At 40.4% G+C, this 24,008-nt stretch overlaps 1 non-coding gene across 1 annotated transcript; it reads left to right on the plus strand.

Annotated features, from left to right (window-relative positions):
- TRNAC-GCA lies at nt 23,404-23,475 on the plus strand. The gene has a single exon. It is a non-coding gene; the product is annotated as a tRNA-Cys (tRNA).

Genomic DNA, 24,008 nt, shown 5'->3' on the forward strand with positions numbered 1-24,008 from the left:
ATCCTGGCTCACCGTACAGAAACACACACATGAATCTGTTGCTTTCTATCAGCTGCAAACTAAGGGCATAATGATCTTAGTAAAACATACAAGGATCTTTAAGATTTATCCATAGGTTACTTCCTCAATCTAATTCTGCCTGTCTGTCCTGAGACACTCTGCGCTTATTCATACATAATTTTTAAACATCTCTTAAACGTCAATATGAAAATTGGTAGACCTTTTCCCACCTCTCTCTGAAGTCCTGTTTCTTCCCAGCAACTGAATTAGGAAAAGCAGAACTATCTCTTGACTCTAGTGATCTTAAGGCAGGATTCATAGCTGATTGTTACATAGTTTACAGAATCACTGGGGGGATGGAGGGAACTCACTACAGGCAGAGCTTCCAAGGAGACTCCCAAGGCCATAGTTCAGAATCAGGCTGACAAAGGAATAGCTGGTCAACCACAATTATTAAACTGTCTTTCTCATCCAGAGGCTGCCTCTCCAGCAGCTTGCTGCAAAACCAGGCCACTCCTGTAACAGCTGGCACCAGCAAAACCCAGGCTCTTCACTACAACCAAGCCTGCGCTCAAGTCTCTCATAAATGTATGTGATTGGCAAAACCCAATCACACCAGACCACTTGTTGCAAGGTTATCTGAGGCATGTCATTTTTAACTTCTAGGCCCTACAGTACAGTATTGAATCCTAGAGAGGTTGGGATAAATGCTGATCAGATCATTCCATACTCTTTGACACATGGGTAATTTCTACAGTGCTTTGCCTTGAGTATGAACTCAATATATCCCTGCTGTCCCTGCCTCGCTAGTTCATATGCTGATGCCTAACCACTAATGTGATAATATTTAGAGTTGGGGCTGGTACTTTCCTGATGGTCCAGTTGGCTTAGTCACTCTATGTTTAACTGCTTAATCACTCCATTTTAAGTGGTTAAGCTTCCACTGCAGCGGGTAAGGGTTCGATCCCTGGTTGGGGAACTAAGATCCCACAAGTGGGTGGCCAAAAAGTAAATATAAAAAATAAACAAATTGAGCCAAGATACATTTAAGAACATATTATTAGAGATGGCGCCTTTGGGAGGTCATTAAATTTAGATCAGGTCATGAGCGTGAAGGCCCTATGATGGGATTAGTGTCCTTTTGGGAAGAGGAGACCAGAACACACACATTCTCTCTCCTTTGATGTGAAGGAATAGCAAGGTGGCTTTCTGTAAGTCAGGAGGAGAGCCCTTACCAATAACTGAATCTGCCATAACCTTGATCTTGGACTTTCCAGCCTCTAGAACTGAAAAGAAGTGAATGACTGTTGTTTAAGACACTGCCTTGTCTCCAGTATTTTGTTAGAGTCACAAGTGCCAAGATAACCTACAGAAATGAAACTTCTTGCATCTCATCTCATGGTGACCCCTTGAGCTTTGTAGAGCCAGGATTATTATTCCCATCTCTGAGACTAAGGCAAGTCACACAGTCAAACCAAAGCCAGAACTCAGCTGTCCTAGATGCTGGTCCAATATGCCTGCCAAAACACTCAGGGAATCTCAATTTTCACTAAGTCCTAGCATCTGAGAATTTGAAAACGAGAGTGTCCACTGTAGCCGCTGCTATTTCTCTGTGTGAGGCAGTATTATCAGTGATGCAGGAGAGCTGCTGGAGGGAGAGCCCGCCTCTGACAGGGTTGGGGAGTCAGTCAGCTCCAGGGAAAATATCAATCATTAATCCTTGAGTCTCCTGATTTCTATTAGGATAGCGTCTCTCTCATTTGTTATCTATAAATGAAGTGAAGGGGGAGCTATCAGAAAAGTGTGCTTCCTCCTCTGCTTGTTGGGATATTGGGGGAAGCAAAAAAATATTTTCCACATTTTGATTTTCACTGGAAATTTTCGCTGGGAAAGTAAGATTTTGTAGGCCATTCATATGCCTAGTAAATCCCACTTGCTGTTTTACAAATCTGAGCAGAAAAGAGAATGATTGATTTTCCTGGTAAATCATGAAAAGCTATTAAGGCTTTTATGCCTACATGCATTTAGAGTGCCATCTATGAGAATGTTATTCTCATAGATGGCACTTCTAGAAAATGATTAATTCCAAAGCCAAAGAAGAAACCGATTTGAAAATTCAGGAGTCTGAAATATTAATTTCTTGTTCTCAAAGTCTAGAAATTACTGAATCTTAGAATGTTTGAGCCAGAAGAAATCTCAGAAATGATGTCTAGTGAATTTTTACCAAATTTAGAGCAAGAAAATTTTGTTCAAATGAGATGTTATGGGGAACTCCCAATAAGATAAAAACAGAACTGTTTTGAATGAAATGAGGCAAGATCGCCAGGCCTGATGCATGTGGCCACTTTCTCACAATGCCCCCACCCACACCATATCTCCAAGGAAACCAAAGCTTCAGAGAACACATTTCAGCAGCCATGAAGATTGCCCAGCTGAAGGTCAATTAGATAGTGCCAGCACTGGAATTTGAACCTGGTCTTTCTGATTTCCGTGTTCTTTCCTTGAAAATTCTTGGGACAACATTTTCTTTGTTGACATCTGCAGATTCCCCTTGGTCTCATTCTCAATCACCCACACTTATTTCTCACAGCAGCTTAAGGGGCAGTCCCTTTTGTCAATAGACGGGCTTCCCAGGTGGTGCTAGTGGTAAAGAATCAGCAGGCAGAAGTTGTAAGGGATACGGGTTTGATCCCTGGGTCAGAAAGATCCTCTAGAGAAGCACATGGCAACCCACTCCAGTATTCTTGCCTGGAGAATCCCATGGACAGAGGAGCCTGGTGGGTTACAGTCCATGGAGTTGCAAAGAATTAGACTCTGAAGTGACTTAGCACTCAAAAATGGGATGACTCTGCTCCTGAGGATCTTACATTTCAGAACAAATGCTGTGTTAGACATTAAGGATGCACTGGTTCTAAGACTTTGCCCCTGACCTTAAAGGCGAACAGTGGGCAGTGGGTTGTTAAAAGAGGAAGCCCAGAGACAGCCAGAGGAAGAAAAAGATAAAGACATGGATTTTGAGCAAATTTGAATTAATCTTGGAAACTCCTGGGACCTGACTTTTCTTGTCTTCTTCTAGGGATGGATCCAGGACAAATCATCCTTTCCTTTTCTACCCCTTTCTGTCTCCCTCACTCAAGCACTGCTCTGAATCCTTCAAGGCAATTGCTCTCAAACTAGTTCCAAGCTTGAATTCTAACAGCGGCGTGTATTTGCATAAAAATTAAGCTAATTGATAGAATCTTCTCAAACTTGTGGCTCAGCTGGTAAAGAATCTGCCTGCAATGCAGGAGACCTGGGTTCGATCCCTGGGTTGCGAAGATTCCCTGGAGAAGGGAAAGGCTACCCAATCCAGTATTCTGGCTTAGAAATGGGGTGACAAAGAATTGGACACGACTGAATGACTTTCCCTTCCCTCTCAAACTAAAGTTTATCTCTCAAAGTACTTTTTAAACTTTGGTTTCTACCACTGCTTGTCTGGAGAAGGCAATGGCACCCCACTCCAGTACTCTTGCCTGGAAAATCCCATGGATGGAGGAGCCTGGTGGGCTGCAGTCCATGGCGTTGCTAAGAGTCGGACAGGACTGAGCAACTTCACTTTCACTTTTCACTTCATGCATTGGAGAAGGAAATGGCAACCCACTCCAGTGTTCTTGCCTGGAGAATCCCAGGGACGGGGGAGCCTGGTGGGCTGCCGTCCACAGTGTCGCACAGAGTCAGACATGACTGAAGCGGCTTAGCAGCAGCAACTGCTTGTCTATCACCGAGTGCTAACAGATGGCAAAATTAATAAACATATAGCAAAAGAATATTTATGCAAAACCTAGAAAGAACTGATTCTGCTCAGCTTAGCAGCTTCTTTCTTTGAAAACTCATGGGCTCACACCTTTATGCTACATCCATTCATATGGTAGAGGTTGTTGTATGTTTGGTGAAGATAATTGTTAACAATTCATGTAACAATAAGAATATCAATGTTTATGCTTACATATGCTTGGGATATCTGTGCATTGTTGCCAAGAAGCTGGTCATAGTTGTGGTGTCTGAAAAGATAATAGATGTTGAAATAAGAGGTGGGAGGAGACTTACTTTTCATTGTCTATACTTTTTTATACATATAAATGTTTCTCATGTGCATCTCCTCAGTTTTCAAAGAAATTAAAACGGGAATATATGTGCTTTAAATGATCTGATACTGGGGTCTCACCTCACAGATCCTGATTTAATTGGTATGGAGTGTGACCTGGGCATTGGGTTTTTAAAGAGCCCCACAGGTAATTAAAATGTATAACCAAATCTAAGAACTACATCTCTAAGCTATTATCAGTTCTCTTACTGTCTTATATTGATAACTGTAAATTATTTAAGACAGGCATTCCTAGTTTTTTGAGCAGGGAAGTTTCACAGTTCCTCACACCACAGTTGACCCATTTTTTTGTATGTGTTGTGAGAAAATATCAAATATGCAAAGTTGCTAAGAATTAATCTCATTAAAATTGATATACACTTAAAAAGTAGTAGTAAGTGTACAAATATTGGTGAGGTGCAATGCCAATGCTTTTTACAGCTAATTCTATTTAGGCATTCTTATATATTCTTATATTGGAGAAGGAAATGGCAATCCACTCCAGTGTTCTTGTCTGGAGAATCCCAGGGACCGGGGAGCCTGGTAGGCTGCCCTTTATGGGGTTGCACAGAGTCGGACACGACTGAAGCGACTTAGCAGCAGCAGCAGCATATATTCTTAGAAGATTTGCATATGTAGAAATTCCCTGCAGGTCCAGTGGTTAGGACTCCATGCTTTCACTGCCGAGAGCCTAGGTTCAATCCCTGGTCAGGGAACTAGGATCCCACAAGTCACATGATGTGGGGAAAAAAAAAATTGCATATCTACAGGTATAAAGGTCCCTTGCAGGACTGCTCTGCAAAGGTTCATAGGAATCACTGAACTTAGGAACTGTTTTTCCAGAACAGGGCTGTAGAGAGATATTTTGACCTCTTGAGCCATAGACAGCAAACAGCAAGTGTTGCCACAATGTTGGCTTGAGATGTGCTTGTCTGCTACTCATCTGTTTAAATTTCTACCTCTGTCCTGATATTCTCTAAACACAAACTCCACCATTTGTATTCTTATTTACAAGCTTTGCCTACACATGCACCAACCTTTTCTCTCTTGGTAGTTTGACTGGGGCCATTTGTTATGTTGGGAACAGTAGCAGAGCCTGACCCTGCTCTTTCTGACGCTTGCCTCCTCCAATATGGTGATGCCCTTGCTCAACCTAGCTTTCGGTGAAAACCTCTCTTGCATTCTTTAGTTAACACTGTGAGGTAACTAGCCCTTCTGCTATTTCAAGCCCCCTGATGTTCCTCTTTGAAGGTGAGGTTAGGAGGTCTCCTGTTCCCTTGCTGGGTGTCAGTGGAGAAGCACTGTGAAGATTTTTCAGGGCTGCTGTTTGCTTTAGGGAGCCCAGGGAAGTTTTGGACGTCTTTTGTAAAATGAAATTATGACTAAAGACCTTCATCAGAAGTTCATTCAAGGAAGGAATAGTGACCATCCTGAAAGCTCTACTCGATGTTATCCCACATTTTGTAGTCATGGATTACATTGACTCATTTAATCTTCAATCAACAATGACGTTTTATGCAACCAAAATTAACATATGCTAATCTAAGGAGAACTATTCTATACATCGGATTTTTTCTTAGATTACCAAGCCGTGGTACTTGGCATGGGTTTTGCTAAGCCTTATGTTCTTGTCAATTCTGAAAACTATGGATTTTTTTCCTCCCTTGTGGATATCTGACTCTCCTTTAAAGTTAAAAATCATTAAAGAAATAGGAAGGCATTAGATTTATTATATGTGCAATAAATATATAATTCAAATCCTATCCATTTTGCAAGCAAGCAGAACTCCAGCCATCAATCAATCTGTAGTAACTTTTATTTAATTGTATTTTAAAGGCAAATGAGGTGACAGTAGGAGCTGGAAAAATCCTGTCTCATCTAACCTGCCACATCATAGTTAACTAATAGTGCAAGTGGTTCTCCAGAATCTGCTTCCAAGTCCTCAGGAAGCCTGGATTGTTCTTTCATAGATTTCCTCTGTCTCTTCCTCATCATCCTTGTGAACTCCTGTCTTATAACGAAGTTCCTCCTTCTTTGTTTCTTTTTTTAAAAATTTAATCATAAAAGTAATCCATCCATGCATTTTGGAAGAAAAACATGTATTTAAAAAAAATCTTTTAGATCACCATTATATCCTATCATTCAGAGATAACCACTCTTAACATCTGGTTACATTTCTTTTTCTCTTTTTTTCTGTGTAAATGTGTGTGTGTTTATATATACATATATACACAAATTTATAAGCAAAATAGGAGCATATGATATGCATACACATGTTCATCTTCTGCATTATTAGTACTTGTGTCCCTATTTCTCATGTCTTCCCTTCTCTGTTCTCTTATTCGTTGCCTCAGTTCCAGATCTCAGATTCTCTCTTCCAGTTTATTTCCATAGCCTCTCTCCTGGTCTTTTTCTCAGTCCTCACCTTCTTTCCCCCAAATCTATCCTCAGTGCTGCAGTCAGAGACATTTCTCTGCAGTCTACCAATCACATCACTCCTCTGTTTTAAGGCCTTTGATTGTTCCTCTTTGCCCCATAGGGTAAATCCAGTAGCAGTGTTAGTCACTAGTCACGCAGTCGTGTTGACTCTTTGTGACCCAATGGACTGCAGCCTGCTAGATGCCTCTGTCCATGGGGATTTTCCAGGCAAGAATTCTGGGATGGGTTGTCAAGCCCTCCTCTAGGGCATCTTCCCAACCCAGGGATCAAACCCAGGTCTCCAGCATGGCAGGTAGATTCTTTACCATCTGAGCCACCAGGGAATTTACCATCTGAGTCACACAGGGACTTTTAAACAATGCAAAATCTTGTGTTACATCCTGAATCAGAAACTCTAAATATAGATCCAGGATGCTGTATTTTTAATAAGCTTTCCAAGTAATTTTTGAATACCTTACCACATGAAAACTTCTTTTCTAAAAGCTTCTAATAGAAAAAATGAAAATGGATTGTTTAAAGGCACTCTCCATCAATTATATACCTCACTTGGTACTCATTGCCTTGCTCTTACGTCCATTTTACTATTATGCTACTCATGCCACAGATGAGGAAACATACAGGTGAACCAAAGACTTGAAGAGATTCCTCCAATATACATAGCCAGTAAGGTCTGGAGATAACATCCAAGTCCACTCCTTTCAAATCCGAATCCCATGAGCTGTCCGCCATACAACGCAGCTTCCTGCTTTGATCTGAGAAGACAGTGATTGTGTTTTATGTGCCTTTGGTGGATATGCTCACCCTTCAAGGTTGTAATTGATGTGGTAGGTGCCCTTACCATTCACCCCCAGCAACCTTTCCAGTACAGATGGTCTATCAGCATTCTACTGCACTCACCTACGATTCTCTGCTTCACACTTTTTTCTTGGCCCAGGTAAGAGGTGGACAAGTGCCAGGGAGTTAGAACTGCCAGGTGCCCATGATACAGGGCCTAGAGGTAAATACTCCAGCTTCCTTACCTGGAGTGGGGTGAGCAGACACTAGATATGTTCTACAGAGAAGCCCAGAGATGTTCACAGCGATGCACTGCTTCCTAAAGCAGGCTTCCCTCTGCTTTTCAAGTTTTGATGTGTCATACATACTATTAGCATAGCAATTAGTTCACTTATTTCATTCACCTGCTGTTTACAGTAGGACTAAGCTTAAACTAGCTGTTATTCTTGAATCTGAGCCTCAGGAAATCTCAGAGAGCTGACTGACTCCAAATTGGGGATCAGCATTGTTTCTTGCTGAAGAAAGAAAAGTCACATCTCCTCCCCATATCCAAATGCCACCGCTGCCTATCCCCTTGCTCAGAAGTAGAGTGCTATTCACTCCTTCAAATTATTTTAAAATCTATTCAATTTACTAATCTCTCAACCCTGGGAGAAGTCTAAAGCAATGCCCTGCAAGTGTGGTTTGTGAGCCTTTACTGATCCGTGTAAGGTAAGTACAAAAATTGAGAATAAGAGTACAGCAATTTGAAAAAGTAATTTTTTTTGTTTCTTTCATATTCTGTATTATTATTTATTATAGGATATTGAATTTCATTCCCTGCACTATACAGTAGGATCTTGTTTTTTATCTATTTCATATATAGTAGTTCGTATCTGCTAATCCCAAACTCCTAATTTACCCCTCCCCCAACCCTTTTGCCCTTTGGTAACCATAGGTTTGTTTTCTGTGAGTCTGTTTCTGTTTGGTAAAGAAGTTTATTTGTATCATATTTTAGATTCCACATATAAGCGATATCATAGGGTATTTGAAAAGAGTAATCTTACATCTATTGAGTCTAATAATAAAATATTGAGACTTTACTTTGTAGGTCTTTTTACTTTTCCTATTCTTTTTTTCAAGTTATAAATTATCTAATGAGGAATTTATGGCTTTTCATTTTGCAAACTGGTAAATTGCATATTGACATAGAAAAAATATTTGTTACTCCAAAATGAAAAGATAACCTTTAAAAAAACCTATAAACCTTCTGAGCTCCATGTAAGAAGGATATATTTGCTGGCACAGTAACAGAGTAAGGAATAATTTCAGTAAACTACAAAAGGTCAGGCGTGTTGGGTCTGGCCTCGTATTATTGGAGTTTGATTTTTGCTCCTCCAACTTGTTCACTATGGTTTGTAGAAATTACCTACTCTGTGCCTTTTTATTAACTATTCACTAATAATTATATAGTCATCATCATCATCAAAACTACTTTATAGGATTTCTATGAGTATACGAAAATTGCTTGAAAGAAATCCTGGCATGCAGCAGGTAATAAAAGTGTTATTAGTTAATAACTTTTAGAAAACAATTAATCACAGCAAAAGGGCAATGCAATGCCCAGATTCCCTTACATTAAAATGTCCCAATTATTTATTAGTATTAATTAGAAAATGACTTTTTCAGAGTCATGTTGATCTTTGCCACCCTGGATTCTGTCCTAGTGCCTGGCATGTAAACATGCCTGCAGTGCTCTTCCCTGAGACCTACACCCACCAGTCTCTTCTTCCCATCAGATTTCAACTTTCAAATCCTTGCCTCAGAAATCCCCCTTCAGGGACCACCCAGTTAAAAGCAGCCCACCATGCTTTATCACTCTCTGACCCGTTACCTGGTATTTTTCCCCTACATCTCTTGTCACTATCCTAAATTATCATTTTAGTTATTAGTTTACTTATTTACTAATTCTTTTCTTCCCACTGGGGTATAAGGTTTATGGACTCAGGAAACTTCTTTGTGTTTTATTTGCTATTTCATCATATCAGTGCCCACAATAGTGTTACTGTTTTCATTCTTTTTGGTATTTTGTTGTTGTTGTTGTGTATGTGTGTGTGTTCTTGAGTTTCAAGGATGTTTCAATTCATAACCAATGGAAAATTATAAAGATGAAACAACATGTAAAACACTAAACTAGTCCTTCACCACAGAGAGTTGAAGAGACACAGGTCTGATGAGTCATATTTACCATTTCCATTTTTGCACATATATAAACTGAGCCATAGGGCTGCTCAAAGGTCAACAGATGCTTAAATTATGGGACCCACTTGAAACTTGGGTCCCAGGATTCTGGCCTTCAGTTCTTTGTTCCTCTCCTGTTGCAGAATCCCTTGCCTCCAGCAGGATAATACATTGAGCTTCCATGGTTGTACAGGTGTGTGATTTGTTAAACCTCTTTTTTAAAAAAACCAACCAACCAACCAACAAAAAAACTGCATAACACAAGTGGCACAGCTGCTAAAGAATCTGCCTGCCAAGGCAAGAGGCACAAGAGACTCAGGCTTGATCCCTGCACCAGGAAGGTCCCCTGGAGGGGGAAATGGCCACCTGCTCCAGTATTCTTGCCTGGGAAATCCCATGGACAGAGGAGTCTGGAGGCCTACCACCCATGAGATTGCAAAAAGTCAGACATGACTGAGCCCACACACTCACACCCCCCCCCACACACACATACCCACACCCACACACAGCACAGAGAACTCTACTCGGTGTTCTGTGGTGACCTAAATGCAAAGGAAATACAAGAAAGAGGGGATATATGTATACATATAGCTGAATAATGTTGCTGTACAGCAGAAACTAACATGACATTGTAAGGCAACTATACTCTGATAAAAAATACAAGATATAAAATAAAGTCAAACATATTCTTGTATTTTTTATCAGAGTATAGTTGCTTTACAATGTCGTGTTAGTTTCTGCTGTACAGCAACATTATTCAGCTATATGTATACATATATCCCCTCTTTTAAAACCAATACAATATTGTAAAGTAAAAAAAGTTTGTTTTTAATTACTGATATGCTTATAAATAAAAATTAAATGAAATAAAAAAATAAAGTCAAGCTCAAAAAAATAATATTTTTTATCATTTTTTTTGCTTCCCTGCAGGACATGCAAGATCTTTGTTCCCAAATCAGGGATGGAACCCATTCCCCTGGCAGTGGAAGTGCAGAGTCTTAACCACTGGATTTCCAGGGAAGTCCCAGTTGTTAAACTTCTGATCACAAGTATCCAGCTCTGAATGCTTCCCCAGTCCTGTGCAACAGCTGACACCCCAAGAATTGTGCTCAGGCAGTAGGGTTCTCTCCCTGATGCTTGAGCAAGGCCAGGATTTTCATTAGCCCTGGATTTGCCTTGCTAAGTAAACATGCTTATTTGGTTTTAATATATTAGGCTTTGCTGTTCAGAACTAGATTAAAGTGTCAATCATCTCCCTCATATTTCATATTGTTTCCTCTGGGTAGGGGCATGTGGAGTGTTACACATGTCTCACCAATAAAACAGCCCTCTGGATTGAAATCTGTTCAGGACATATAGCAAGATGTCAAATTAATTGTACCGAAATAATGAGTTAGCACCAAATGCTAATTAAATATTGATGAAAGTCATACTTCCAATTATCTTCATTATGGCCCCATGTTTTATGTAGGCATTAAATGCTTGCAGGACGGGTACGTCTGGTAATTAGCTGTGTACAATTTAAAAAAAGCCCAAGTTATTGCCCTCCATATTAAAAGCACTTAGAAACCACTTGGAAAATGGAAACACTGAACAAAGGTTTTACTTTTTTTTCCTGAAAATGTTTGAAATTCTGTAAATATGTACTTCCTGTTAGTAGTATTGTATTTTGTTGTGTTGCTGTTTAGTCACTAAGTTATGTCTGACTCTTTGTGACCCCATGGACTGCAGCATGCCAGGCTCCTCTGTCCATGGGATTTCCCAGACAAGAATACTGGAGTGGGTTGCCATTTCCTTCTCCAGGGGATCTTCTTGACCCAGGGATCCAACCTTTGTCTCAGAGCCATGAAGACCATGTGGACTTGGAGTCTGGAAGCCCTGGCTGTTCTGATGAATCTTGACTCTACCATTTATTGGCTGTGTGACTTTATTTAAGATACATAACTTCTCTGAGCCTCAGTGTCATCATCTGTAAAATAAAGGACTCTACTGCTGAGCCACCAGGGCCCCCTCTTTTTTCTGACTAGGCAGATTAGAAGTCAGAAGGCTCTTTGAAATTTCTGCTAAGCTCTGCTGAGTCATGGCTTTTCCCACTCAAGCTGACTTTTGACAGCCTCTTCTAAATACCTGAAATACCTTTTACACTTTTCCTGCCTGCAGGTGAAGTGGCTTCCTCTGACAAATTTGACTGTTATTACCACTTATTAATCTGATTAAGATAGTTCTTGCATTAGAATCACCTGGGTTACTACTTAATGTACAGATTCACCAGCACCCCCAAAGGTGCCCCAATAAAGAAGGAGGAGGTCAGAGATGTGGAGGATAAACTTTGACAATCAATATATAATTCAGTATTTTCAATCCTGACTTCACAGCAGCATAGACCTGGAGTCTTTTAAAATTTAGTAATTCACTTGGTCTTAAGTAGGGCCATGGAACATATGTATATGTGTGGACACATGGGCACACAGATGCACACACATCTGTTTCAATTCTAAAATGAAGTCAAGGTGAGGACCGAGCATCACAGTCTTGAAACAGTACATACCCTTGTTGTTCTTTCTGCTTGGAAGGTTCTTCTCCCTTCTGTCCTTGAAAATATTCCTTTTCATTCATTGTTAGTGATGTACTTTGTTTTGAAATGTGAACGTACTTGTGTGCTTGTCATTTGTCTGTTTTCAGATCCATTCTTTTCAATATAAAACACATTGAGGGGAAGAAACAGGTGCAGCTGGGTAGGTCTGTCAGGGAACCGTGGAGGCTATGTGGACTTGGAGTCTGGAAGCCCTATCCACATCTGGTGAGTCTTGCCTCTACCATTTATGGGCTGTGTAACTTTACTTAAGATAGTTAACTTCTCTGAGCCTCAGTTTCATAATCTGTAAAATAAAGGTAAATAAAGTCCATCCACTTCCTAGTTGTCATGAATTACCAAATGGTTGATCTCCAGTAAAGGCCTAATGAAAAGAGGCTGCTCTTGAACTACTTGTCACCTGTGAAAGGGCTTGGAAGATCATCAGAGCAAATGTTCCATAAATGTCATTTAAAATAATTAATTGAATTCTACACTTGTTCATATTCATTCACTGAATTGAAGTAGAAATAGAAGAGGAAGAAAGCACTGGAGAGAGTTGGTTCTGAATGTTTGGTTGGTTCTGAATGTTTCTGCTTCCGGGCATAGGCTGAAATGTTCTGTGCCAAGAACACAGCTCCTGTCACTCTCTGACTCACAGTACAGTGTTTTCAATCTTGCTTTGACACTCAGAGTAAAAGCCTACTCCTCCCTCACGTGGTCTAGCATCTACTCCTGCCACACTCAGCTGGGCTCCAGCCTCAGCGGTCTTTGAGCTGCTCCTAGAACAAGCCAAGTGAATGTGCTTCAGGGTCTTTATGATTTTTTGGTCCCTCTGCCTGCAACCCCCTTTCCCCATCACCATGTTTACGGCCATCTTCCTGGCTCCACTCCTTGGCCATTCTATTAATACATGAAAAAGCAGCCTGACATCTCTCCTCCTTGCCCTGTTCTATTTATTTTCTTGCTGTTTAGCTAGAGTACTGTCTGTATATTTTGTTATCTGCCTACTCTTTTAGAAAGTAAACTCCACAAGAGGCGTGACTTTGTGGGTTCACTGGTGTATCTAGAAGAGTGCTTGGCATGTGTTGAATAATTAATGAAGGAAGGCTGGGAGTGAAAAGAGAAAGTTGAACATTTCCTCTACTGGGTCCTAAGCCAAGCTTCATAGTCACTCTTAACGAAAGTAATGTCCTCACCATGGTACACGTGGGCTCACACTCTGGTTACAGTCACAATGTCCAAAGTCATAATCATGACCTTTCTCCTCAGCCTGCCTTGCTTCCAGAGAATCTTATCTCAGTGAAATGGCAGCAGCATTTTTCAAGTTGTTCAAATTAGAAAGTGAGGAGTCTTCCAGGGTGCACCTGCTCCTTCATTGCCTAGATCCAATCCATCACAACGTCTTACTGATTTTGCCTCCTAAATATCTCTCAAGTTCATCTGTCTCTCTCCATCTTTATTGTTAACATTCTTGTCCAAAGAATTCTTATTTTTCACTTGGAATTTGCAATAGCTTCCTACATGGTTGACTCCCTTTTTCTATGCTTTTTCCTCTAACAATCCATTCTCTTCATGGAAACCTGAGTAATCACCGTAAAATGCAGAACTGATTATACCCTGGCCTCCCTCTCTTGCATAGGTATTGCAGTGATTTCCCATTGTTCTTAGCATAACACCGATGTCCTAACCTTGGCTCACCTGGTTGGGTACCATCTTGCTTCTCTTCATCAGTTTTCACTCCGTTTACTGTGTGCTGGCCATTCAGGCTTGTGCCTTGTTTATTACACTCCAGGCACCTTCCCAGCTCCACCCATGCACTCTCATCATCCTTCTGCCTTGTTGCCTTGTGATTAATTTCTCATCTTTAAGTTTCAGCCCAGTTATAGTTTGAAAATGCATCCAGATCCTACAAACTACAGATTGATGTGAAGCATGGTATAACAAGTGACTTCTCTGTCAGGGAGTATGTCACAGTTAAAACCAAGGGATCGTGAAATTTTACCTATCTTTCCTACTAGATTATAAACTCCTTGAAATAGCATCCTATACATCTTTTGAAAAATTTCACTGAACTTGTAGGGAATCATGTATTTATTATTTTGTTTATGCTTATAGAAAAGATAATACATTAAGTTAATTTTATTTTTTTATTTTTGATTGCACCATGTGGTATGTGGGCTCTTATTTCCCAGACCAGGGATTGAACTCATACCCCTTGCAGTGGAAACTCAGAGTCTTAACCACTGGACTGCCAGGGAATTCCAAAATTTTTGTTTGAAATACTTGAGGCTATGAATGAATGAAAATGAAGAAATGACATATACCAACTCCTTTCAGATGCTGTCATGTTTAGTTCGTAAAGATGAATGAAGCTGGTTTCTTGCCCATTTTGTAGCTAGAGAAACTGAGCCTCAGAGGGGCTAAGTATCTTGACCAATATTCCTTATATACATTTATTTTATAGCTGTTTTTCCATCACTTAGAATCACACAGGGAGAAGGCAATGGCAACCCACTCAAGCACTCTTGCCTGGAAAATCCCATGGAAGGAGGAGCCTGGTAGGCTGCAGTCCATGGGGTCGCTAGCATTTGGACACGACTGAGCGACTTCACTTTCACTTTTCACTTTCATGCATTGGAGAAGGAAATGGCAACCCACTCCAGTATTCTTGCCTGGAGAATCCCAGGGACAGGGGAGCCTGGTGGGCTGCTGTCTATGGGGTCTCACAGAGTCGGACACGACTGAAGTGACTTAGCAGCAGCAGAATCACACAGAGAAAGCACTCCGTAAAAATCATTGAATTAATGAATGTGACCTAACCTCGAATGGTGGACCTGATGAGGTCAGATCCTGGCTTTGAACCTGAGGCTGTCTGACCTAGTCTCACCAACATTCTTTCCAAAAGTGTCCCAGTCCAAAGCCTACCAAGGGCCAGAGAGGAGAGGAGGACTGGAGTTCTAGCAGACTGAATAGTTCTGCATGAAAGTAGAGGTTGGGAGGCAGCCACCTGTGGGGCCACTCTTGCTCCAGGTCCACAGAAGTGCTGTGTTCTCAGCCCTCATCGTCAGCCTCCAAGACTGGTTTCAGTTCTCCTTGTTGGAGTTTGGAGTTTACATTTGATTTCTCACTTGCCTCAGCTTTTGGAGCCGTGACAGAATATCACCTTTTAGAAAGTGCAGTACCTCATTTGAAGCTGTTAAGATAAGCTTAATTGATGGGAGAGCAACAAGACATGTGCTGTGGTACAGCTGAAAATGAGGTGTGAGGCAACTGGGTCTATGGTGACAGCAGCAGCTCAAACAGGGCCATGCTGCTAAAAAGCAGGGAAAACTCAATCATTCATTCATCATTCATTCATTCATTACCAGCATTCACCATTCAGTACTGATAGAGCTCTTACTATGAGCTATGCACAGAGGTATCTCACACACACACACACAAAAAGAACAGCTGGGATTGTTCTAATGGGTCTTATATTTCAGTGTGAGAAGGCAATAAACAAATAATAAATATACACTCACATTAGCTGATGATATACAGTTTGAAGAAAAGTAGCATGTGGTAAGGGGATGGCAGACAGGGATGGAAGAGGGACTAGATTATTTTAGATGAATAATCAGAAAAATCAGACCTTTTGGAGTGGATGGCATTTAAATAAAGATCTAATGGATAGGCAGTATTAATACAGAAAGGTTTCAAGCAAAAGAAGTAAGTGACAGAGCAAGAGATTTGGTACCTGACTTAGTTAGGCGAGGACAATGCTTTAATAAATATCATTCACTCCCACCATGGAAACTCAGTAGTTTAATACAGGCTTAGTGGTTTAAAATAGGCTTAGAACTTGCTCATAGCAGAGGCTGGTGCATATTTAAGGGATGTGTTTTCATGTAGGGCTTCCCAGGTGGTGCAGTGGTAAAGAACCCACCTTCTAATGCAGGAGTTGCAAGAGGTATGGATTTGATCCCTGAGTTGCAAAGATACCCTGGAGGAGGGCATGACAACCCTCTCCAGTATCCTTGCCTGGAGAATCCCATGGACAGGAGAACCTGGCAGGCTACAGTTTATGGGGTCGCAAAAGAGTTGGACATGGCTGAAGCAACATAGCATGCATGCAACGCATGCACTGTATAGCACAGGGAACTCTGCTCAATGTTATGTGGCAGCCTGGATTGAAGGGGCATTTGGGGGAGGATGGATAAATGTATATGTATGGCTGAGTCCCTTTTCTGTTCACCTGAAACTATCACAACATTGTTAATTGGCTATACCTCAATACAAAATAAAAAGTTAAAAAAATCTAAGTCTACATGTTACAAAAAGAAGTTATTAGATTAAATCCATATTTTTCAGTGAAGACACCAAGGTTCAAATTGGTGCTCATGTCAGATCCCGTAATTTGTGCTGGCAGAATTAACTACTATCCAGATGTGGGGACTGCTTGCCCACTGCTTCTTCATCTATCTTATAATTAACATAATAATTTTGTAATTATCCAATAAAGGATAAAAGGAAGAATCTATAAGATGAAAGAAAAAAAGAAGGAAACAAATTGTGTTGGATAATATTTTCCCCACTATATTTGCTCTTCACCCTTCTAGTAGGTGCAGAGCACATTCTATGGAAAGGAAAGAGTATTCAATCATGTTTGTAATATTTCAACTAGGAAGGGACTGGAAGAGTCCTGAACAGTACCCAATACCATAGTGTGTCAAGAAACACATTTCAGACTGAATAGGGAAAGTAGGATGAGCCGTTGGAAGAAAATGAAGGAAAAACTCTATTTGTTATCCTTATATTGGGAAGCAGAAATTACTCTGGTTTTGCCTCTGCTTGAGAGCTCTAGACCTGGGCTAGACTTTGGCTGGAGGTGAGGGAAGGTGGCTTCCCTGGTGGCTCAGTGGTAAAGAATCTGCCTGCCAATACAGGGGATGTGGATTCAGTCTCTGGGTGGCTAAGATCCCCTGGCATAGGAAATGACAACCTACTCCATTATTCTTGCCTGGAAAATTCCTTGGACAGAGGAACCTGGTGGGCTACAGTCCATGGGGTTGCAAGAGTTGGACACAGCTGAATGACTAAGTGTGCACGAGGGAGGGTACAAGAGGTCATACTCACGGTGGAGGCGATGCACGTGGTGACAAAGGGTAGAAAAGCTTTAAGGGGCAAGTCCCATTTAACCAAAGTGTGAAGAGGTCAAATTCAGGGGCTGAAAAATAACTGTAAATGGTGGGAAAATAGATGAGACTGACGAAAAACCATCCATAATAAGAAATAAGGTACATATAGTACATTATTACAAGAGAAAGATGAACCTCACCAAGAAAGAGAGTGAAAACAGCCCATTTATGTGTCTGTTTACCCAGTGGTAGAACCAGGCCGTATCAGGCAGAGATCTTCTAGCTCCATCATCCCTTTTGGATTTATGAACTGGCCAACTATTGCAGGGTGGAATTTTCTCTTTTCCTCCATTTATTGATTTGTTTGTATCAGCAGGTACTCAATGCTTTTTATTTCACTCAAGGAGTTACAGTATGTTACAGTTATCAAGTTTATATTCAAATTAACATGGGCTTCACCTGTGGGAACCTATTTAAACTGATTCGTGTGCCCTTCTGATGTCTCCATCACCCTTCAGCAATTCATTACTTTCTGGCACAAAAGGTGTTAGGTTTTTTTTTTTTTAATATAAATTTATTTATTTTAATTGGAGGTTAATTACTTTACAATATTGTATTGGTTTTACCATACATCAACATGAATCCGCCACAGGTATACACGTGTTCCCCATCCTGAACCTCCCTCCCACCTCCCTCCCCATACCATCCCTCCAGGTCGTCCCAGTGCACCAGCCCCAAGCATCCTGTATCCTGCATCAATCCTGGACTGGCGATTCGTTTCGTATATGATATTATACATGTTTCAATGCCATTCTCCCAAATCATCCCACCCTCTCCTTCTCCCACAGAGACCAAAAGACTGTTCTACACATCTTTGTCTCTTTTGCTGTCTCGCATACAGAGTTATCATTACCATCTTTCTAAATTCCACATATATGCGTTAGTATACTGTATTGGTGTTTTTCTTTCTGGCTACTTCACTCTGTATAATAGGCTCCAGTTTCATCCACCTCATTAGAACTGATTCAAATATATTCTTTTTAATGGCTGAGTAATACTCCATTGTGTATATGTACCACAGCTTTCTTATCCATTCATTTGCTGATGGATATCTAGGTTGCTTCCATGTCCTGGCTATTATAAAGAGTGCTGCGATGAACATTGGGGTACACGTGTCTCTTTCAATTCTGGTTTCCTTGGTGTGTATGCCCAGCAGTGGGATTGCTGGGTCATAAGGTAGTTCTATTTCCAGTTTTTAAGGAATCTCCACACTGTTCTCCATAGTGGCTGTACTAGTTTGCATTCCCACCAACAGTGTAAGAGGGTTCCCTTTTCTCCACACCCTCTCCAGCATTTATTGCTTGTAGACTTTTGGATCACAGCCATTCTGACTGGCGTGAAATGGTACCTCATTGTGGTTTTGATTTGCATTTCTCTGATAATGAGTGATGTTGAGCATCTTTTCATGTGTTTGTTAGCCATCATATGTCTTCTTTGGAGAAATGTCTATTTATTTCTTTGGCCCATTTTTTGATTGGGTCGTTTATTTTTCTGGAATTGAGCTGCAGGTGTTGCTTGTATATTTTTGAGATTAGTTGTTTGTCAGTTGCTTCATTTGCTATTATTTTCTCCCATTCTGAAGGCTGTCTTTTCACCTTGCTTATAGTTTCCTTTGTTGTGCAGAAGCTTTTAATTTTAATTAGATCCCATTTGCATATTTTTGCTTTTATTTCCAATATTCTTCGAGGTGGGTCATAGAGGATCCTACTGTGATTTATGTCAAAGATTGTTTTGCCTATGTTCCTTTCTAGGAGTTTTATAGTTTCTGGTCTTATATTTAGATCTTTCATCCATTTTGAGTTTATTTTTGTGTATGGTATTAGAAAGTGTTCTGGTTTCATTCTTTTACAAGTGGTTGACCAGTTTTCCCAGCACCACCTGTTAGAGATTATCTTTAATCCATTGTATATTCTTGCCTCCTTTGTCAAAGATATGGTGTCCATAGGTGTGTGGATTTATCTCTGGGCTTTCTATTTTTTTCCATTGATCTATGTCTTTGTGCCAGTATCATACTGTCCTGATGACTGTGGCTTTGTAGCAGAGCCTGAAGTCAGGCAGGTCGATTCCTCCAGTTCCATTCTTCTTTCTCAAGATTGCTTTGGCTATTCGAGGTTTTTTGTATTTCCATACAAACTGTGAAATTATTTGTTCTAGCTCTGTGAAAAATATCGCTGGTAGCTTGATAGGGATTGCATTGAATCTATAGATTGCTTTGGGTAGTATACTCATTTTCACTAAATGATTCTTCTGATCCATGAACATGGTATATTTCTTCATCTATTTGTGTCTTCTTTGATTTCTTTCATCAGTGTTTTATAGTTTTCTATATATAGGTCTTTAGTTTCTTTAGGTAGATATATTCCTAAATATTTTATTCTTTTCATTGCAATGGTGAATGGAATTGTTTCCTTAATTTTTTTCTATTTTCTCATTATTAGTGTATAGGAATGCAAGGGATTTCTGTGTGTTGATTTTATATCCTACAACTTTACTATATTCATTGATTAGCTCTGGTAATTTTCTGGTGGAGTCTTTAGGGTTTTCTACATAGAGGATCATGTCATCTGAAAACAGTGAGAGTTTTACTTCTTCTTTTCCAATTTGGATTCCTTTTATTTCTTTTTCTGCTCTGATTGCTGTGGCCAAAACTTCCAAAACTATGTTGAATAGTGGTGAAAGTATGGACAACGTGGAAGAAATGGACAAATTCTTAGAAAAGTACAACTTTCCAAAACTGAACCAGGAAGAAATAGAAAATCTTAACAGACCCATCACAAGCATGGAAATTGAAACTGTAATTGCTTTTCTTCTAGCAAACAAAAGCCCAGGTCCAGTCAGCTTCACAGCTGAATTCTACCAAAAATTTAGAGAAGAGCTAACACCTATCCTACTCAAAATCTTCCAGAAATTTGTAGAAGAAGGTAAACTTCCAAACTCATTCTATGAGGCCACCATCACCCAATACCAAAACCTGACAAAGATGCCACAAAAAAAAGAAAACTGCAGGCCAATATCCCTGATGAACACAGATGCAAAAATCCTTAAAATTCTAGCAGTCAGAATCCAACAACACATTAAAAAGATCATACACCATGACCAACTGGGCTTTATCCCAGCGATGCAAGGATTCTTCAATATCTGCAAATCAATCAGTGTAATACACCACATTAACAAATTGAAAAATAAAAGCCATATGATTATCTCAATAGATGCAGAGAAAGCCTTTGACAAAATTCAACATCCATTTATGATAAAAACTCTCCAGAAAGCAGGAATAGAAGGAACATACCTCAACATAATAAAAGCTATATATGACAAACCCACAGCAAATATTATACTAAATGGTGAAAAATTGAAAGCATTTCCCCTAACGTCAGGAACAAGGTGTTAGTTTTATTATGTATTTTTCTTGCCCCAGTCCCGGAGAGAGCCATTTCTTCAAGAAGCCCAGGTTCCTTTTAATGGAAAATAATGTTAACAAAGCAAGATCAGTTTTCAGTGTTGTTGCTTCCAGGGCCTCTGAATATTTGTATCAATCATTGTATGTAGGTACACACATACATCTATACCTGTTTAATCCATTATCTACCTGCCTACCTACCTGTCTATTACTGGCCAATTCAGGCCAGTCCAGCAGTATAAGTAATTAACATTTCCATTTTCTTAATACTAACTCCTTTATTCTACAATGAAAAACCAGAATCCCCTTATTCTCAATGTATTTATTTGTTCAATCTCCTGACCACACCAGCTGAAAACTGGGCAACATGGTCCCTCCCATCATACTTCAGCCCCACCAAGCACTCTAGCCAATGACTTGGAGCCAATGAAGGGAAGATACTTCTCTCCCTCTTTCCACCTCTTGGCCTGAAGGCCACTCAGCTTGAGCTCAGGGGTACTGGGTCCCACCAGCTTCTGGTTTCTACCCCTTGTGTCTCCCCAATACTTCCATTAAATAAACAGTCACAAGAACAAAAGCAGTTCTGTTTCTTGTCCTTCCACTTTGCCACAGAGACGCTAGCCTAGTTTCTTGGCTGAATGCGGTATGATGGTTTTCTGTTCCTATTTTCTTAGCACCTCCGCAGACCTTTCTCATCTACTCCCCACTCTTAAAACATTTAAATTTCACCCTATTTTCTGAATAACAAAACATGCACCAACCATATTGATGGATATGAATATATCCAGTAGGAAAGAGGGTGGAGTGACATCAGATCCAGAGCTCAGTCCACCCCAGGTGCCCATCTCCCTGATCTGATGATCTCGTGCTGCTTTTAGCACCCCAGAGACAGGCTGACAGCGACACTGGAAGAAAGGGCTTGTCACCTCCCATATTCAGCCAAGCCCTGTGGTACTTTGGAGAGAAACACATTGCTCCAAAGCTGGGCCAGCCTGGAGCAACAGAGTAATATCCCCAACAATGTGGGGATTGATGGGTAGTGCTTGGATTACACCATGAGGGTGGGTGGCTTCCAGGTCTCTTCAGTTTAAGATACTGTTCTGAGTATGTCCTGCATTCCAGACATTGCTAATTGGCAAGGTTACAGGGTTAAATATTAGTGTTAAAAATAACAAGAAATAGTCCTTTTGACTGACGTGTACACATTGCTGTATTTAAAGTAGATAACTAATAAGGACCTGTATAGCACAGGGACCACAGCTCAACATTTTCTAACCTAAATAAAAGATTTTGCAAAAGAAAAGACACAAATATATGTATAACTGAATCACTTTCCTGTGCACCTGAGACTAACACAACAGTGTTAATCAACTATTCTCAAATATTTAAAAAAATTAAAAATAAGTAAATAGTCCTTTTGCTTGGATGATTCACTACCTAGTTAAAGGGACAGGGAAATGAACAAATCATTATAATGCACTGTACTTTGTAGGATGTCAGAGTATGATAGAAAGGTAGAACAAAGAGGGGCTGTCAGATTGGTGAGGATATGTGTTCCACTCCAGTTCACAAGCACTGTAAGGGGAGTAACAGTAGATGGGCTGACTTTACAATAGAAACAAAGGCATGGAGGTGACAGAGAACTTGACATCTGGTGGGTGGGAAGGGGACATGGGGTTTGTGTTAAGCAAGAAAATTAGGAAACCAGCCCAGCCACACACTCATGGTCTGCTGTAGAGTCCAAATTGGTATAATCTTCCCAGAGGACAATTTATATTTCAGCAGCCTTGCTCTTTGACCCATTAATCTCACCTTTATGAGTTTATCCTGAGGAAATAACCAGAGAGGTAGGAAAATACTTAAGCACAAAACCGTGTTTATCTCAGTATTATTTATAATAGCTATTATAATAGATAAATAAAGTTCCCATGGTGAAAAGAAAGATGAACCTTGCAAAGGAAGAGATGGAGAATAATCACTAAAATAATAATATTTCAAAACATTGGAAATGACTTCTTTGTCTGATAAATTATAGTGGCATATTCATGGGTTCTTGAAATGGAACATTACACTATGGAGACTGTGAAGACATCAAATGCAATGTTTTAGCACACGATTAAATGAGGTGGGGAAATGCTCACAGTTTATTATTGTAGAGATACAATATAGTAAGATGTGGTTTTCCAGGCATCCATGTCTCTGCTCCTTCTGCCAAAGTAGCTTGTTCTTTCATTTATAAAGTCAATCCTTCCCTAGGCAGAGCAGCTATGGAGTTTGGGGAGAAGAGACCCCACTCCCCAACTCTGCATTCCAGGATGGGCTTTCATGGATTCAAGTCCATCAGCTCACCCAATTTGTCACTTGGAGGACCACTTCCCCTCAGTGGGGCCTTGAGAATGAAACTATGGGCTTCTTCTTATTGATTCAGAGAGAAATCTTCTCTTGATTCCCTTCTGGATGGTGTGGAATATGGGTTCCAAGTTTGAAACAGAATGGTTATTTTTGCTGCTATAAACAATGAAGTGAGGCTGAGAATGAAGCCAGCCCGTGTGAATGGCAGAGGTGACTGAACTGTAGAAAAAGGGAGCTGGATTTCTGAAAAAGCCCTACCTTGGGCATTTTCTATTATTGGAATAAAGAAATGTCTCTGATTATTCCAGCCAGTCTGATCTGCAATTTTGGTTACTTACTGGCTTCCCTGGTGGCTCAGTTGGTAAAGAATCTGCCTGCAGTGCAGGAGACCCAGGTTCGATTCCTGGGTTGGGAAGATCCCCTGGAGAAGGAAATGGCAACCCACTCCAGTATCCTTGCCTGGAAAATCTCATGGACAGAGGGCTGCAGTCCATGCGGTCACAAAGGGTTGGGTACAACTGAGCCACTGACATTAACTAACACTAACTGGTGGCTCAGAGGGTAAAGCATCTGCTTGCAATGTGGGAGACCTGGGATCGATCCCTGGGTCGGGAAGATCCCCTGGAGAAGGAAATGGCAACCCATTCCAGTATTCTTGCCTGGAGAATCCCATGGATGGAGGAACCTGGTAGGCTACAGTCCATGGGGTCGCAAAGAGTCCGACATGACTGAGCGACTTCACTTTCACTTTCACACATGAAAACACCTTACCTGATACAATTAAGTAAAAATAGCAATAAATAAAGCTGCAAAAACATGATTAATTTGCTATTTTTGTACCTAGTTTGTTCCTCAAGATGTTTTTAGAAGTCAAGTAATAAGAGGAGATGACATTTAAATGGATGCAGGAAGTTTTGATGTGAGTTGATGGAGGGAAGTGCAGAGGAG

The sequence above is a fragment of the Capra hircus genome, chromosome 2 (assembly GCF_001704415.2).
Source record: "Capra hircus breed San Clemente chromosome 2, ASM170441v1, whole genome shotgun sequence".
Lineage (NCBI taxonomy): Eukaryota > Metazoa > Chordata > Mammalia > Artiodactyla > Bovidae > Capra > Capra hircus.